Raw genomic sequence first — 15,056 nt, forward strand, 5'->3', positions numbered from 1 at the left:
GGAGACGACAGCTTCGTGCATTATTGCCTCTGAAGACCTTCCAGTGGGACAAGATGTGGAGGTGGAAGACAGTGATATTGATGATCCTGACCCTTTGTAGGCCTAGGCTAATGTTTGCATTTGTGTCTTAGTTTTTAACAAAAAAGTTTAAAAAGTGAAAAAAAATTTAATAGAAAAAAGCTTATAGAGTAAAGATATAAAGAAAATATTTTTGTACAGCTGTACAATGTATTCGTGTTTTAAGCTAAATGTTATTATAAAAGAGTCAAAAAGTTAAAAAAATTAAAAAGTTTATAAAGTAAAAAAGTTTCAGTAAGCTACGGGTAATTTATTATTGAAGAACGAAAAAAAAAATTTTAAATAAATTTAGTGTAGCCTAAGTGTCCAGTGTTTATAAAGTCTATGGTTGTATACAGTAATGTCCTAGGCCTTCACGTTCACTCACCACTCACTCACTCACTCAGCCAGAACATCTTCCAGGCCTGCAAGCTCCAATCATGGTAAGCGCCCTATACAAGGGTACCCTTTTTAATTTTTTATACTGTATTTTTACTGTACCTTTTCTATGTTTAGATTCAAAAATGCTTACCATTGTGTTATAATTGCCTACAATATTGAGTACAGTAACATGCTGTACAGGTTTGTAGTATAGGAGCAATAGGCTATAGCTTATATCCTAGGTGTATAGTAGGCTATACCATCTAGGTTTGTGTGAGTACACGACGATGTTCACACAAGGTCAAAGTCACCAAATGATGCATTTCAGAAGGAATGTATCTCTACCATTAAGTGACATATGACAATAGTTTCTTTTCCCCTCTTCCCTCCTCTTTGATGTTGAAGAATGGCTTGGCAGAGCCTGGAGGTCAGTCACATAATGAAATGATTGACTCCTAACTCTAAGATGTGGATTTCTTTGGTACAGAGAGCTGTTCTTCAAAGTCTTAAATATACAAGAATCCCAGCTTGGGCTCCCAGAGATATTAGGTGTTTTTCTCACCTCCTTATTTCCCTCTTGTTCAATCGTATTCACTATTCCATTGTGAAGTCTCCCCCAGGTCATTTTTGGTTGATTCTGGGCATCTTTCTTGATCATCCCAGCTCTTCCCTCTGGTTGGGAGACACCAGGAGCATTTCCAAAATTTGATCTTGGGCTCTGCTCTACTGGTATGCTGCCTCAAACTGACAGTCCCTCGACTTATCATAAGTTAATTCCATTGTCCAGCTTCTTAAATAGAAATCGTTTGGTCATTTTAATATTTTGACTGCTCATTCCTGCATTTATATATAATTATGCTTAGACTGCCTTTTTCTACCATGTGCAAATTCGACATGAAAACACTTCTCTCTTTAGCTTTAGCCTCACTGGCTATGCTGAGCCAAAGCTTTTGTTGTTTTCTGTCTAGCTTATCCACCACCCACTTCATTTGACCTTATAAACATGTTTAAATAGATTTCTCGGATAATGACCATTCTAGCTGGCAACTTCCCGTTTAGATATTATAGCAGGCACAGTGCAAATTAGAGGTCAGAGCCAAAGCACTAAGAATCATGAGACCCTGGATAAATATAGTAGACCCGCTCAGCCTCACAGGACAAGGCTGGGTTCTTACCCCAGTTTACCCACTGACTCAGGGGGTGACTCTGGGGAAGGCCGAGTAAAACAATCATTGGTTTCATCTACTGGTGACTCAGTCATGTTGATCTCGATAAATGGGGGCAAAAGAAGGAGTCTGCTGTCACGGAGACACCTCATTTCCATCCTGGGTGTTTCACTGTTCCCTGGGCTGGCCTCTGAGTTCACTGGGAGGAAAACAAAGATGCCCTTTGTGCACTATTGAAGGCAGGCTGGGTGCTCATGGGGCAACTGGCCGTATCAGCAATGAGAGGAATCTTTTAAAGGTTAGCAGATGGGCAAGTAGGAAGAGCTGTTCAACCTGATATTAAAAGGTTGCCTTTCAAAGGCGGCTTTGTTCAATTCAGTGTTATCTTGCTTTAATATTTTCCACTGCTCTGCGATTTTGCTAACAGACCATTCCACCAGTGATGAGAGCATTCAGTGAGAGCCTGGTTTCTGCTCAGCACCAAGTGCATCACTTTCACATACTTGATGCTCAATGAATGTTGAAGGAGAGCGTGAATGGATACAGAGCTGAATGAGTAGGTGTGGTTGCATTGTAAATGGCCTTGCTCACATCTTTGACAGCAGCTTTCTTTGCTGACTTGATTTTCCAAATGTCAGAATTGTCAAATCTGAGCTTCTACAAGTCTTCTTTCTTTTCCTGATTTCTAGAGTAAGAATTGATTTAGTAATCATTTTCAGTGACTTTCTGACCATCTGATGGGTCTTTCAGATTCAGCCATTTGCAGGAGATCATACTTTTGTGACCTAGAAGGGAAATTTTTTTGGATAACTTCTCATGAGTCTTTATTAAACAAACTTAGTACATCTTCCCTCTTCATTCCGTAGAAATAGATCTCCATACTTTCTGAGTTGGAATAAGGAAATGAGATAATAAAATATATAAAGTTGTACAGCAATTTGATGAGCAACTAGATTAACTGTTCTTCAAAATACAGAAAATAAACCTGTATACTAAAGGAAAAATGCAACTTGCAAAATAAATTACTGTATAAAAAAATTTAAACATTCATATTTTTCCCTTTGAGGGAGAAGAAGCAACTTCAAATGGGTGAATGACATCATTGTTGACTAGTTAATAAAATCATCTTATATAATATAGTTCTTATACACTTTTTTTGTTGTCCTGAATACCTTTATGTCCTGACAAAAATTGCTTGAGGCATGAGGAACAAGTTTTCGGTACTCTTTGAAGAGAGGTGGTAACTAAGCATTGGGGGTTGGCCTTGTTGCCTAAGATCACACAGTTTGTGGCTGAACTGAAACTAGAAACCAGGGATGCTGGATCAGAGTCCAGTACTCTTTAGAATATTAGAAAGAAGGGAAGTCAGCCGGGTGCAGTGGCTCACACCTGTAATCTCAGCTCTTTGGGAGGCCAAGGCGGGCAGATCACTTGAGGCCAGGAGTTTGGGACCAGCCTGGCCAACATGGTGAAACCCCGTCTCTACTAAAAATACAAAAATTAGCCAAGAGTGCTGGCACATGCCTGTAATCCCAGCTACTTGGGAGGCTGAGGCAGGAGAATTGCTTGAACCCAGGAGGCAGAGGTTGCAGTGAGCCGAGATCGGGCCATAGCATTCCAGCCTGGGCGAAGAAGCGAGACTCTATCTCAAAAAAAAAAAAGAAAGAAAGAAAGAAAGAAGGAAAGAAAGAAGAAAGAAAGAAGAAAGAAAGAAGAAAGAAAGAAAGAAAGAAAGAAAGAAAGAAAGAAAGAAAGAAGGAAGGAAAGTTAGATGCACAAAATATGAATGGAAGAAGAGCTAATAAAAATGAAATATTTTTGGTAGGGTTTACCTCAATGAAAAGCAAAATCACCGCCACTATTTTCTCCCAATTGAATGAAATGTTGTAAGTATCAATCTAGGAGTTCCATAAAAACAAGGACTGTGCCTCCTTCAGATCTCCTGGACCTAACCCAATTTCTCATGTAGTAGGTCCTAAACACATGTTGATCAATGAATAGATAACTTTCCACAATGTCTTCTGTTGTTAGCTCCTTCTGTTATCCCTTTATAATCCTTTCACATATTTCCTCCCTCTGGGTGGACCATAAGTCAACTTCAAGATTAGACATGTGGCATAACATCATTGTGAATACATATTTATTGAGCACGATGAGGAAGCAAGAGTTGAAGCAAGGGTTATATTTGTCTTCTTGGATTCCACTCCTTCATAAATAAAGAAAACACAACTAGTAGAACTTTTGGGGTTGAAGGGACTTTAGAGATCATGTAGTATATTTCTTTCAGCTGAAGCGCAAAGGTATGAAATGGCTAGGGAAGGCCTCATGAGGAGATGGGAGCAGTGCTGATATGAGATTGGCATCTCCCAAATTCCAGTCCCATGTTCTTTCTAATGCACCACCTCTTGCCTTTCTGGTGCATGTGTATATGTGTATATATCTATATCCATATCCATATCTGTAGCTATCTTGAAATGAGTTGGTCATTCTTGTCTAAATTTGAGTAACATCAAGGTCCCTGAAATTCAACAGAAAGGGTGACATATATTGCAAACGGTCTCTTTTCAATGAAATATATTTTTGATTAGTATCTTATCGACAGTTTTCATAAGCAGTATAAGAAATGAAGATGATCACAAAGCACTAGTTGGACATTCACTTTGACTACTTGTCAATCATTAAGTGTTCATTCACATGCTATGATGGACTGTAGGGCACCCTGTTGGATGCTGGAGGAGGAGGGATAAGAAGAAGGATGAGGCAAAATCCCTGTCTTCAAGGATCGTGCAGTCTGTTTGGAAAATTAATATTTATATAAAAATGAATAACATGAGTGTCCATTAAATGGTGGAAGTGTGGGTAATAGTGCTGCCATCTCACTGTATTAGAGAGGCCTTTCTGGAGGAGGATGTATTTATGCATATAAAGGATTGGCCAAGCTAAAACAAGTGAAGGAGACTACTTTGGTGGGTCAGGGATGCAGAGAAAACGACAAAATCAAATGCCAATAATTCTAATGGTTTTCAAGATTCCTTAAAGTATTTTGGCCATCAGTTTTCAAGTATAGACTATAATTTGCACTACGTATGTACTAATCCTATTGTATTTAGGTTTTAGCGTGACTCTCACAAAACCATAATCTGAAAGTTTCCTGAGACAGGCATTGACAGCTATATAGAACAACCTTTGGCTAAAGGATGGGCATCTCTGACCAGTAGCATAGTGGCCACTTCTCTGCTCTTCTCACATCCCCTCAGATCCATTTTGCCATGTTGGTGTGCCTTTCCCCTAGCTTCTCTGTGATTTTGTTTCTAGGTTCACCCTTGTGACTCTCTCAGAGGACTGCCCCTTTGTCTGCAAGCCTGAAAATCAGAAGTGCCTAAGGGGTTGCATCCTCCCTGCACAGCCCTTAGCCAATGACTGGCAAAGGAGAGGGAAAGCCCAGATCCATTGCCTTCTTTGGGAAAAACTCGGAGACATGATTCACACTCCGGAGTTCTCCTGCAGGATCAGGCCTACATCCCCTTTCTGAAATTTCTCATAAACCACAGTCCCCTGCTTGGCTTTTTCCCCTTCCCTGCCCATCTTCCATCTTCCTGTACTTCCCTCCTTCATTTCAGAATCTGCATCTGAGAAAACTGCCCTAAGATAAGGAATATGCCTATCTTCCAATCTGAGTTCTGTAAACAACAGCCAAGAGAGCAGAGGTGATGATACAGCTGAACCACAATCAAGTTTCTTATTGTTTTCCGGGCACAGAAGATTCCAGTCCACATCCTTTCTTCCTTTCATTCCCAAAATATAGTAATAGAAGTCTGAAGATGGTAAACTCTAATAACTGTTCCCTGAATAGAAAATAACAAGCCTTCCCCTCCATGCCTAACAGTCCCCAATACAATTGGTGTTCATAATATGCAGTTTGAAGACAATGATGACCAATGACCAAAGGCATAATCAGAATCACAGCCCTATATCAGCGCTCTGGACCCACACATCCTCTTGCTCACCCAGTGATGTTTACCAGGAGGCATCTTGCCAGAAAGGAAGTCAGCTGTGGTGGCTGTACAGTTCCAGGAGCCAGCCCATCGAGAAGGCATTTGTGAGTTTCAGGGCGTGTGGGTACAGTGGAACAAAAGTGGTGTCTGTTTGCTTGTGTCATGGAAGCAGCATTGGAAGAAATCACTCCTGACCAACTGATGCCAGTCGGTGGAGCCCATATTTTTAAAACTAGCTGGTTGCCCATCAAGAAGGATACCCAAGGGGCGAACCCACCAGCTTGACTCTCTCCCTCCCTCTGTTTGATTTTCTCAGGAGTGCTACTCTGTGATAGGCTGCACTCATGTGATGATTACTGTATTGTGCATTTGCTGACTCTTATGATGTACAGACTTTCCAAAGCTCAGCTGCTTTATAATGTCCAAATTAATACCAACAGCATTTCTGGGAAGAGGAAGGGAACTACTGTGACATATGGACCAAATCTGATGATTCATGTAAAACTCATCGTTACATTTTATCTCCTTTGTCCCCTTCTAGTCCTTTAAGAAATAAGAATCAATCATTGTCACATTGTCTGGTTATTTATACTGTACTTACCCAAAAAGTTAAGTTTACATCTCATGAATTTTGACTTATTGAGAAGAAGTCCAATCTCAGTCATGGATTGAGACTGTTCTTGTTGTTAATGAAAACTGAATTACAGACTGTTTTGTACAAAAAGCATTATTGAAAGAAATGTCACACTAAAAGATATATCAAAAGCCTTGATAAAATTAAGATTCATTGTGTTTAGCGTTATTCGCATCCATCATTCTGAGAGAAGGCATATTAAAATCAACAAAGTTATTTTGACATAATTTACTCTAAGTGATTCTTCACAATTCCTCCAGGATGACAGATAGGACTTGGTAATCACAGCTGAAGAGGGCTCATCAATTCATAGTTAAATTAATGAATGAACAAAATATAATGTCATTCATCTATCCATTTATTCATCATCCTACTTAGTAATTCACTTTTTAACAATGCTTCCTAAAATGCTACGTACACTGTGAATTGGTTTTACAAGATTCTTTTAATCAAAGATGAAATTTATAACATAGAAACAGAAAACCAAATACTGCTTATTCTCACTTATAAGTGGGAGCTAAACACTGGGTACACACTGGCACAAAGATGGGAAAAACAGACACTGGGGACTACAGGAGGGGGCAGGAGGGGGACAAGGTTTGAAAAACTTCCTGTTGGGAAGTTTACTCTCAGTAAGCTCATTACCTGGGTGATGGGTTCAATTGTACTCCAAACCTCAGCATCACATGATATACTCTTTAACAAACCTGCACATGTACCCCAAGTCTAAAATAGAAGTTGAAAAAAAAGATGAAATTCAGTTCAGCCACAGTCTTACAGAAAATATCAAATTAGTAAAGTCTAAAGTTATGAGATTTGACAGTTTTATAGTAGTTGACACCCATAGAATAGAAAATCTGGACTTTACATGATCTATAGGACATCTAGAGGATGTCCAACAGAAGAGAGGCTGCCTTTTCTGTGTATCTCTTTTAATAAGTAAGGACAGCTTCTTAGAACCTCCCAAACAGGCTTCTTTCTGAACCAATCACTGACATGAGAAACGAAACAGCTACTTAAGATTAATGAAGATTTGCTCTCTGAGTCATGTAAAGGAGGAGTGAAGACCTGAACAAAAAGTAAAGGAAGAGAGAAATGACTGGTGGCCAATAAACCAACAGTGTCTGCTTCAGCTACCTTTCCAGGAGCCAGCTTCTTCTTCAATGGTGAGAAGTGTGTTGAGGGGTCATGAAGTGACTTTTTGCAAGGGTGGCTATTGCTTGTAAGTGAAGACACAGGGGCCATAAGCTATGATTGATGGAGGAACATTCTCACTTTCCCCAAAATACCTCACAAATGCGTCTTCTGAAAAGTCCCGCATTATGACTTTGGGTTAAATTATTTTATCTGGAATTAAAATACCTATGAAAATGCATGTTTATAATTTTAGAGTGGGATAGCATAGTAAATAAACACCTTAGGATATTTTCTTCAGCAACTCTCTTTTAAGCGTCTAAGAGCAAGGCACTCTGCTAGGTGGGAGATGCAGGAATACCTCACAGATAGTCCTCTATTCTGACAATCTATCAATTTGAGTGAACTATGTGCACAAGGACCATAGTAGAAAGTGATACCATTGAGATGTGGCTGACATTGGAGTTCAAAGTAGGAACTATAACTTCTGAATGATGTAGAGGAAGAAGGGAAAATGGTGGAGAAGGTGGTGTTAGAGTGGGCCGTGAACAACTCTAAAATGCAGATACAGAAAAAGACAATTGAGGCAAAAGGGTTCCAAGGGGGTGTGGAGAAGCACAGGAAGCATGCAGGGGAAATAGAAAGATCCCCTTTACTTGGAGCAAAATGATGGCAATCCATGGTTGATAAGATGAGAACAACTCTTAGGGGCGCTGGATGCCAGGTTAAGGAGTTCAGAATTTGTTACAGATACAGAGAGGATCCTTCAAAGGTATTAGAAAAAGAGAGTGACTTTTGATCAGAGTTGCTATTAGGGAAATTGTCTGGTTTTGATGGGGGAATAAATTGAATGGGAGGAGGTAATAGTAGACTTTGGCGGTGGTAAGGGCAGTTATGTATCTACTAATTATTTGCAATGACTTAGAGGAGAGATAAAACATTTCAGGAAAAGTAGCATAGTCAGAGAAGTTTAGGTTCACAGAAGTCACCTCCCTGTCTTGGATATCCAAGAGACAATGTAAGGCCACTAGGGCCCCCAGGGAGTTTCTGGTGGGGGCAGGGGTTAGACTGAAGTCCAACAGCAATGTTTGCCATGCTCAGCATTTGGCCCAGTGCAGAGATTTCTCCCAAGCACTGACAGGCTTTTTCTCATCCATGGAGACTGGGTTCCCAAGCACTGTGTCTGTAGCTCCTGGTATTCCCTGAATTGGCACCAACCATTGCCTAAATGTTCCCCTTTGTTCTTAACTTCCTAAATGACTCATCGGATTCCTACTTATGTTGTCTGAGTTGATTTATGAAACCCTAATGTGACAGATGAGACCTAATTCCCTTGGGGATTATTATTTCTCTAGGTAGTTTCCCATTATGGCAGTTTCAATTACATGTGTATTTCTGCCAACAATGCTTAGTTCTCTCTTTTGTACCTTAAAGATTCTTGACATCAGGTCCAGACTTCTGGAATTCACTTCCCCAGCTATTTTGACTATGTTTGAGTAGAAGTTCTGGCAGGGATTTTTATGAAGCCATGCTATATATGATAGATTCTAATTGAAGAGTGAGATGTGGAAGATATTGCAAAAGCTAAGGGTTGCTACTGGCTGCAGCAATGACGGGAAACCAGATAATTCAGCCAGCCTACTAGGTAGATCCACCTTTATTAACCTGAATTATCGATCTACCTATCTATCTATCTATCTACCTACCTACCTACCAATGAGCATTTCACAACTATAGGGCAAAGTTGCACCAAGAAACCATTAGCAAACGTATTTATTCAATAACACAAAGAGTCCAAAGAAACAGAGTTACTAAAGTACGATTTAAAATTTTTTATTTTTATTAGCATTCTCACCATTGTATAATCAAGCTGAATTGTTTCAACTTAGTTGGCCTGTCAGGTTATCCTGAGATCAGCAAGGATTAATTCATTAGACCATATCCCTGTCTGTATGCAAGGAGAAATATAATTGTTAGGACATTCACGATTAGGACTGACTTTCATCTGGTGCGCACCGGTAGAGCCTATCGGATAGCACCCATTCTCTTTATTGGTGGCGGTTCATGTAGTTAATAAATTGTTGGACTGTTACTCTTGCACTGGTAGAGCCTATCGGATAGCACCCATTCTCTTTATTGGTGGTGGTTCATGTAGTTAATAAATTGTCGGACTGTTACTCTTGCACTGGTAGAGCCTATCGGATAGCACCCATTCTCTTTATTGGTGGTGGTTCATGTAGTTAATAAATTGTCGGACTGTTACTCTTGCACAAATTGCTGAATTATAAATATAAAGAATTATAAAATAAGATAAAAATAACTTGTTAAGGAAACCTAAACCCTCTGACTTTAATGCTTTCATGCTGATACATCCTGTGTCAGATATGGCACCTATAGGTGATTTTACAACCACAGGTTATTAAGCACCAATGTACAGACCAAGCAGGAAAATAATGTAGTTATGAAAACTAAGTAGTATATTCAGAGGGTCCTTTGGCTCACCAAACATTCATCTCAACAAGAGTTTATAGTTCAGAAAAATCAGAAAAGTTTCAGGAACAAAATAAACATCTAGATTTTATATATTAATTTCCTATTGCTGCTGTAACAAATTAGTGTAGATTTCATAGCTTAAAACAACACAAATATATTTTCTCATAGTTCTGGACGTCAGAAGTCTGAAATGGGCTTTAATGGGCTTAAATCAAGAGGCTGGCAGGCTGCATTTATTCTAGAGGCTCCAGGGAAGAACCTGCTTCCTTCCATTCTCAACTTCTAGAGTTTGCCCGTATTTCCTGGCTCATGGCCCCCTTCCATATTAAAGCCAACAATGGCCAGTCGGGTTTTTCTCACAGTGCATCACTCTGACACTAATTCTCCTCTCTTTTCCACATTTAAAGGACACTTGTGATTCCATTGAGCCTATCTGGACAATCCAGGGTAATTTCTCCACTTCAGGATCCTTAACTTACATCCACAAAGTCCCTTTTGCCATATAAGGTAACATATTCACAGGTTCCAGAAATTAGAATGTGAGTAACTTTGGGAGGTCACTGTTCTGCCCACCACAAAGTGTTTCCAAATGTCATAGTGGTCACAGTTAGTGTTTGATCTTGGACAACCCAGTCTCAGTCTCAGAAAACCTTGTTTTCTCCCTGAAGTTTGCAACTGAAAGACTGGGTTGTTCTGTCTGTGGGAATAACATAGATGGTGGAGTTGAGATGAAAGATGGGAGTAAATATAAAAAGAAATATGGAATGATGAAAAGATGGAAAATATGGAAGATGGAAATCAATCAAGAAATATTTATCAAATATGCTTTATGCTGAGCTCTGTAGGCAGCAAAAAATAGAAGAAAGCATGAGCCTTACTCTAAGGAGCTTCAAGTCTTGGAGGCAAAACACATATACAAATAGCTAATGTTTGTACACTTAGCCTCATTGGCTTAAAGGACTAGACTTTCTTGTGCTCTCAAGGTAAAGCACTTTGCTCATGGGCTGCAGCATGTTTTGGAATCCCTTCTGTGCTTTGCCCTGAACAGTGTGCCCTCGACACTCAGGCATGTCCCAGAGACAATCAGCAAGTCAGTTTGGCTGGAGCTGAGGGAGCATATCTTCCTTAAAACAAGACAAAGAGGAGCCCCAAATGTCTGTTAATGAGGAGCAGTTGGCACACAAATGACCTCTCCAGGAATCTCTTGTTCCTCCTGCTGTACTGCTGTCTCCAGGTTTGGTGAGTTGGAGTGCTCAAGAGCTGGCCAGTACTCAAACTGGATAAGGAGTCAGGACCCATCAGTGTGCTGTATTCAGGAAACCCATCTCACGTGCAGAGACACACATAGACTCAAAATAAAGGGATGGAGGAAGATCTATCAAGCAAATGGAAAACAAAAAAAGGCAGGGGTTGCAATCCTAGTCTCTGACAAAATAGACTTTAAACCAACAAAGATCAAAAGAGACAAAGAAGGCCATTACATAATGGTAAAGGGATCAATTCAACAAGAAGAGCTAACTATCCTAAATATATATGCACCCAACACAGGAGCACCCAGATTCATAAAGCAAGTCCTGAGTGACCTACAAAGGGACTTAAACTCCCACACAATAATAATGGGAGATTTTAACACCCCACTGTCAACATTAGACAGATCATCTAGACAGAAAGTTAACAAGGATATCCAGGAATTGAACTCAGCTCTAAACAAAGTGGACCTAATAGACATCTACAGAACTCTCCACCCCAAATCAACAGAATATACATTTTTTTCAGCACCACACCACACCTATTCCAAAATTGACCACATAGTTGGAAGTAAAGCTCTCCTCAGCAAATGTAAAAGAACAGAAATTATAACAAACTGTCTCTCAGACCACAGTGCAATCAAACTAGAACTCAGGATTAAGAAACTCACTCAAAACCGCCCAACTACATGGAAACTGAACAACCTGCTCCTGAATGACTATTGGGTACATAATGAAATGAAGGCAGAAATAAAGATGTTCTTTGAAACCAACGAGAACAAAGACACAACCTACCAGAATCTCTGGGACACATTCAAAGCAGTGTGTAGAGGGAAATTTATAGCACTAAATGCCCACAAGAGAAAACAGGAAAGATCCAAAATTGACACCCTAACATCACAATTAAAAGAACTAGAAAAGCAAGAGCAAACACATTCAAAAGCTAGCAGAAGGCTAGAAATAACTAAAATCAGAGCAGAACTGAAGGAAATAGAGACACAAAAAACCCTTCAAAAAATTAATGAATCCAGGAGCTGGTTTTTTGAGAAGATCAACAAAATTGATAGACCGCTAGCAAGACTAATAAAGAAGAAAAGAGAGAAGAATCAAATAGATGCAATAAAAAATGAAAAAGGGGATATCACCACCGATCCCACAGAAATACAATCTACCATCAGAGAATACTACAAACACCTCTATGCAAATAAACTAGAAAATCTAGAAGAAATGGATAAATTCCTCGACAAATACACCCTCCCAAGACTAAATCAGGAAGAAGTCGAATCCCTGAATAGACCAATAACAGGTTCTGAAATTGTGGCAATAATCAATAGCTTACCAACCAAAAAGAGTCCAGGACCTGATGGATTCACAGCTGAATTCTACCAGAGGTACAAGGAGGAACTGGTACCATTCCTTCTGAAACTATTCCAATCGATAGAAAAAGAGGGAATCCTCCCTAACACATTTTATGAAGCCAGCATCATCCTGATACCAAAGCCAGGCAGAGACACAACTAAAAAAGAGAATTTTAGACCAATATCCTTGATGAACATTGATGCAAAAATCCTCAATAAAATACTGGCAAACCGAATCCAGCAGCACATCAAAAAGCTTATACACCATGATCAAGTGGGCTTCATCCCTGGGATGCAAGGCTGGTTCAACATACGCAAATCAATAAATGTAATCCAGCATATAAACAGAACCAAAGACAAAAACCACATGATTATCTCAATAGATGCAGAAAAGGCTTTTGACAAAATTCAACAACCCTTCATGCTAAAAACTCTCAATAAATTAGGTATTGATGGGACGTATCTCAAAATAATAAGAGCTATATACGACAAACCCACAGCCAATATCATACTGAATGGGCAAAAACTGGAAGCATTCCCTCTGAAAACTGGCACAAGACAGGGATGCCCTCTCTCACCGCTCCTATTCAACATAGTGCTGGAAGTTCTGGCCAGAGCAATCAGGCAGGAGAAGGAAATAAAGGGTATTCAATTAGGAAAAGAGGAAGTCAAACTGTCCCTGTTTGCAGATGACATGATTGTATATCTAGAAAATCCCATTGTCTCAGCCCAAAATCTCCTTAAGCTGATTAGCAACTTCAGCAAAGTCTCAGGATACAAAATCAATATACAAAAATCACAAGCATTCTTGTACACCAATCACAGACAAACAGAGAGCCAAATCATGAGTGAACTCCCATTCACAATTGCTTCAAAGGGAATAAAATACCTAGGAATCCAACTTACAAGGGATGTGAAGGACCTCTTCAAGGAGAACTACAAACCACTGCTCAATGAAATCAAAGAGGATACAAACAAATGGAAGAACATTCCATGCTCATGGGTTGGAAGAATCAATATCGTGAAAATGGCCATACTGCCCAAAGTAATTTATAGATTCAATGCCATCCCCATCAAGCTACCAATGACTTTCTTCACAGAATTGGAAAAAACTACTTTAAAGTTCATATGGAACCAAAAAAGAGCCCGCATTGCCAAGTCAATCCTAAGCCAAAAGAACGAAGCTGGAGGCATCACGCTACCTGACTTCAAACTATACTACAAGGCTACAGTAACCAAAACAGCATGGTACTGGTACCACAACAGAGATATAGATCAATGGAACAGAACAGAGCCCTCAGAAATGATGCCGCATATCTACAACTATTTGATCTTTGACAAACCTGACAAAAACAAGAAATGGGGAAAGGATTCCCTATTTAATAAATGGTGCTGGGAAAACTGGCTAGCCATATGTAGAAAGCTGAAACTGGATCCCTTCCTTACACCTTATACAAAAATTAATTCAAGATGGATTAAAGACTTAAACGTTAGACCTAAAACCATTAAAATCCTACAAGAAAACCTAGGCAATACCATTCAGGACATAGGCGTGGGCAAGGACTTCATGTCTAAAACACCAAAAGCAATGGCAACAAAAGCCAAAATTGACAAATGGGATCTCATTAAACTAAAGAGCTTCTGCACAGCAAAAGAAACTACCATCAGAGTGCACAGGCAACCTACAGAATGGGAGAAAATTTTTGCAACCTACTCATCTGACAAAGGGCTAATATCCAGAATCTATAATGAACTCAAACAAATTTACAAGAAAAAAACAAACAACCCCATCAAAAAGTGGGCAAAGGACATGAACAGACACTTCTCAAAAGAAGACATTTATGCAGCCAGAAAACACATGAAGAAATGCTCATCATCACTGGCCATCAGAGAAATGCAAATCAAAACCACAGTGAGATACCATCTCACACCAGTTAGAATGGCCATCATTAAAAAAATCAGGAAACAACAGGTGCTGGAGAGGATGTGGAGAAATAGGAACACTTTTACACTGTTGGTGGGACTGTAAACTAGTTCAACCATTGTGGAAGTCAGTGTGGCGATTCCTCAGGGATCTAGAACTAGAAATACCATTTGACCCAGCCATCCCATTACTGGGTATATACCCAAAGGAGTATAAATCATGCTGCTATAAAGACACATGCACACGTATGTTTATTGGGGCACTATTCACAATAGCAAAGACTTGGAACCAACCCAAATGTCCAACAACAATAGACTGGATTAAGAAAATGTGGCACATATACACCATGGAATACTATGCAGCCATAAAAAATGATGAGTTCGTGTCCTTTGTAGGGACATGGATGAAACTGGAAAACATCATTCTCAGTAAACTATCGCAAGGACAAAAAACCAAACACCGCATGTTCTCACTCATAGGTGGGAATTGAACAATGAGAACTCATGGACACAGGAAGGGGAACATCACATTCCGGGTACTGTTGTGGGGTGGGGGCTGGGGGGGCGGGGACAGCATTAGGAGATATACCTAATGCTAAATGACGAGCTAATGGGTGCAGGAAATCAACATGGCACATGGATACATATGTAACAAACCTGCACATTGT

General features: G+C 39.7%; 2 long non-coding RNA genes across 2 annotated transcripts in view; both read left to right on the forward strand.

The window, feature by feature from the left end:
* LOC116457008 (uncharacterized) overlaps positions 1 to 15,056 on the forward strand; it is a 155,273-nt gene that overhangs the window by 119,594 nt on the left and 20,623 nt on the right. The window lies entirely within an intron of this gene.
* On the forward strand, positions 2,044 to 7,357 carry LOC116457007 (uncharacterized). Its single transcript, XR_004244874.1, has 2 exons — positions 2,044 to 2,164; positions 4,920 to 7,357. It is a non-coding gene; the product is annotated as an uncharacterized LOC116457007 (long non-coding RNA).

This window comes from Hylobates moloch, unplaced genomic scaffold, assembly GCF_009828535.3.
Source record: "Hylobates moloch isolate HMO894 unplaced genomic scaffold, HMol_V3 SCAFFOLD_17, whole genome shotgun sequence".
NCBI classification, from domain to species: Eukaryota; Metazoa; Chordata; class Mammalia; order Primates; family Hylobatidae; genus Hylobates; species Hylobates moloch.